The following is a 4,853-nucleotide window of genomic DNA, read 5'->3' as shown; positions in this document are numbered from 1 at the left end:
GTGTTGACCCGTGATAGGTGGTACGTTTACGATTTACGTTTTTGGTAAATTGTGTTGACCCGTGATAGGTGACACCTTGGTAAACTGTATTGACCCGTGATAGGTGGTACGTTTACGATTTACGTTTTTGGTAAATTGTGTTGACCCGTGATAGGTGACACCTTGGTAAACTGTATTGACCCGTGATAGGTGGTACGTTTACGATTTACGTTTTTGGTAAATTGTGTTGACCCGTGATAGGTGACACCTTGGTAAACTGTATTGACCCGTGATAGGTTGTACGTTTACGATTTACTATTTAGTAATTCGTGTTGACCCGTGATAGGTGACACCTTGGTAAACTGTACTGACCCGTGATAGGTTGTACGTTTACGATTTACTATTTAGTAATTCGTGTTGACCCGTGATAGGTGACACCTTGGTAAACTGTACTGACCCGTGATAGGTTGTACGTTTACGATTTACTATTTAGTAATTCGTGTTGACCCGTGATAGGTGACACCTTGGTAAACTGTACTGACCCGTGATAGGTTGTACGTTTACGATTTACTATTTAGTAATTCGTGTTGACCCGTGATAGGTGACACCATGGTAACTGTACTGACCCGTGATAGGTGGTACGTTTACGATTTACGTTTTTGGTAAATTGTGTTGACCCGTGATAGGTGACACCATGGTAACTGTACTGACCCGTGATAGGTGGTACGTTTACGATTTACTTTTTGGTAAATCGTGTTGACCCGTGATAGGTGACACCTCGGTAAACTGTACTGACCCGTGATAGGTGGTACGTTTACGATTTACGTTTTTGGTGAATTGTGCTGACCCGTGATAGGTGGCACCTCGGTAAACAGTACTGGTCTGTGATAGGCGGTACGTTTACGATTCACGCTTTTTCTTTTAGTAAATCGTGTTGACCCGTGATAGGTGACACCTCGGTAAACTGTACTGACCCGTGATAGGTGGTACGTTTATGATTTACGCATTTTAGTAAATCGTGCTGACCCGTGATAGGTGGCACCTCGGTAATTGGTACTTTGGCCTACGATAGGCGGTACAATTATGATTTACGGCCCTTCGAGGAGGGTTTTGGTTTGGAATTCCGAGTCCATGCATTTTGGCATATACGCATTGCATTAGGGTGCTTGGCACGCGAGTCGTATTTGATTTGAGTTTATGATTGAGTGATTTGAATTTTGATTTATCGTGGTAATTACGTTGAAGGTGCTAAGTGTTATGTGTTGGTTATTGGGTGTAAGTATGATGGTTATCGAGATCCCATTTGCCGTGGTAATCGCGTAGGAATTGCTAAGTGTTAGGTTGTGGACTTGATTAGGAATGACTTGAGTTAATTCATGAATTTTTGGAAAAATGATCAGGGAAATCGATTTCCCAATCGATTGGATGGTAAACAGGGACTTGGCCAAATGGACAAAATCGATTAGCCAATCGATTTTGTAATCAGTTTTCGAAAATCATTTACGAAATCGATTGCCCAATCGATTGGGCCTTAAGTCAGGGACTCATCCATATTCGACCAAATCAATTTGGAAATCGATTGGCTTAAAGCCTGGGGGCTCAATACTCACTCAATCGATTGCCAAATCGATTGATTCAGCCCAGGATTCTGTTTTCATTAAAAACCTTCACCCCAATCGATTGTGAAAATCCTCAGTTTAGTTAGATGATTGATTACTCATTAACTTATCCATGTCTTGATTTGTTATGTGTTAATTAGGAGATTGAGAACTTCATTTTACTTTCATTTTTAATTGGCAAAGTATCGTATGAACTTTTCGCATATTGAAAATCCTGTTAAGGTGCATGCTTAGTTGAAAAGTTATTTTGAGCATTTAAAAACTTAATTGCTATGTGTTAACTGTTATTTTTTTGGTTGGTGACCCTTTACAATTATTGTGGAAATCTGGGCTTTGCCCTCAGATGAGAGTCAGAACGGTCCTACCGGTTCGTACCCTATGGACGGGAATGTAGATGGGAACGCTTGACTGCAGTTACGTTAGGAGGATCTCACGGGGCGCGTGGAGATCACTCAGGGTGTATAGCTTTTTGGTAGGATGATCAGATTAGGATGATGTATAGGGACTAGGTGTCCTTCTTTTTGGATTGGAGTATTTTTAGTTTGGAAAACTGTACGTACTAATATTGTCAGTTTGACATCTTATTTGAATGGGTTCCATGTACCATTTGTTGTTGTGTAAATGTTTTGGACTTATAATTGGAGAAACTTTTCCGCTGCTTGTAAATTATAATGACTCAATTATTTATCCAAAGGCATTTCCTGATTTAATTCTTTGTTTGTTTTTAATTACTTTAAAAAAAAATATATATATACCATCGCTTTGAAAAACGGAGTGTTACAATTAGATATATGAAAGGTACTACTAATCTTGGTATGTATTATAAGCCATCCTTTAAGTATAGGTTAGTAGGTTTATGTGATGTTGATTATGCTGGAGATAAGCTAGAAAGGAAAAGTACCAGTGGAAACTGTAAACTCATTGGTTAGAATCTAATCTTCTAGTTGAGCAAAAGACAAAGGACTATTGCTTTGTCAACAACAGAAGTATAATATATCTCAGCAACATGATGTAACACTTAGTTGTTGTGGATGAAGTATCGACTAGAAGATTTCAAAATCAATGAGAGTAATATTCATATCTTATGTGATAATACTTTAGCTATATGTTTAACCAAAAATTCTATTTTATATTTAAGGGCAAAACATATAGAGATTAAACATCACATTATAAGGGATTATGTTAAGAAGAGTATTTTACACATTAAATTTGTTGACACTAATCATCAGTGGTTGGATTATTTAAAAAAAAAAAAACCTTCACTGAGGATAAATTCAATTTTATAAAGAAAAATATAAATATTTTGTTTATAAAAGAATGATGTTGACATCTTCATATTTTTGCCTCTAGTAAAATATAGTAAATGGTGAAATGCATATATACTTTGCCTTTGATGAAATTGAATTTATGCGTGCCTATGGTCAATCTAAATTCAATTAGTTTTAATTTGAACAATTTTCCTTGCAATTTGTGATACTCAAACATGTGTTTACGCGTGCGAGTTAGTTATAATTTTAGAAACTTTAATGTTTTCATATAACCCACTCACCACTCATGATCACTCATTCTTTATGTATTCCAACACTTTCTCTCTTTCAAACCACGAAACATACTAGAAAATCTTTGAATCTCTCCTACTTCATTGGATTCAAGTTCATCCTCAAAATCTACACTCGGAAACATCTCATATGTTCCTACCATATAATGCAATCTGGATCAATTACAAATTCTTCATGAACTCCAAGTCAACTTCGCAAATCTTGCGGAAAATGAATTTGATTTGATTGGGGACTTTGGTGGTGTGGGTTCATCCGATTACTTTAACCTAGAGCATGTTGTGGCTTTGGACATTCTAGTCAAATAATTCTCTAGATTCACCGATGCAAATGTAGACAGAAATGTATATAATGTTGTGTTAGGGCTTCCCATCAAGATTACTCAACAATCCCTAGAGGCTATTACAAGATGTCTAGATGAAGGGATGTTAATTGAAAATGGCTATGAATCAAGGGTTGGCTCATTAAAGATAAATAAGTAGTTGTTCAATGATCCTAAGGTGATTCTAAGTTTGTGCATTTAAAACCTAAGTACAGGGTACTCTTCGAGGTTATGATTGGGTGTGTGGTACTCAAAGGTGGGTATGTGGACCGTGTTAGCAAGGACCACAAAGGCCTAATGTAAAATATCTCTTAAAGGATCAAGACCAATCTTCCAAACCTAATTTTGGAACGCACGAGGTCTTGTGTTATCAACTCTAGGTCAGGAAAGATCAGAACATTCCCTACCATAGACTCATCACTGTTTTACTAATGAGAACTCCTCTCATTCAAGTTGTAGAAGAAGTAGGAGGAGTTATTCACGAAGAACACATGGTTTCATCATCTCCACTAATTTTCAACATTTCAAACGTCATCAAGATGCGGGTGACCTTTCCCAAGAATTGTATTTCATCCAATGGTGATGCCCGAAGGATATATGGTCAAATCAGTGGATCTCATGTCATTCCTTTTGTGGTTGAAGACTCATTTGCTCACATCTTTGAATAAGATAATAAAGAAATAGTTCTGGAGTATTTGAGGATGTGTCAGTCTAATCAAGAGATGACACAAGTCTATTTCCCTTTGCCTAAAGTTTCTCAAGTTTTTGAGAAGAAGAGGAAAAGGGTTTTCAAGACGTTGACTATAGAAAGTAATGAGGAAGAAAAAACAAAGGCAAACGAGAACCCACCAAACCTTACTCTAAGGAAGAAACAAGAGGCAACACCAAACTCTGAGCAAACTACTTTTTCTTCTATTGTTAGTTATACGAGTAGTAATGAACAAACTAAACCAGACCCAACACCTCTCATACTCTCTACCCAACATACAAATGTCGCTGACACTTCCTCTAACCACGCATCTAATATCCTCTCTAACATTGAATCTAAAATCTCAAATGAAATGTTTAAGGCAACCTTCTTAACCCAACAACATCATATACTTAAAATGATCCTCACCACCAACCCTCTCCACCCTTACATTTGATCCTACCTCACCAAGACTTGTGAATCCCTTTTACAAAGCAGTTGAGACAACAATTCAAGTCATCATTGACTTAGCCTTTGATACCTCTTTAGAAGACTCTATTCCTCCCTCAATCCCCTGTCACTTTGACCTCGAATAGATAATCCCTCCCCCCCCCCCCCCCCCACATTCCATTCCCTCTAGCTTTACAAACATCAACTCATTTGTTAGTTCTCTTATTGCCAAAATAACT

This window comes from Cicer arietinum, chromosome 7 (assembly GCF_000331145.2).
Source record: "Cicer arietinum cultivar CDC Frontier isolate Library 1 chromosome 7, Cicar.CDCFrontier_v2.0, whole genome shotgun sequence".
Lineage (NCBI taxonomy): Eukaryota > Viridiplantae > Streptophyta > Magnoliopsida > Fabales > Fabaceae > Cicer > Cicer arietinum.
The sequence above is the reverse complement of the archived record's forward strand: the minus strand, read 5'-3'. Positions refer to the sequence as shown.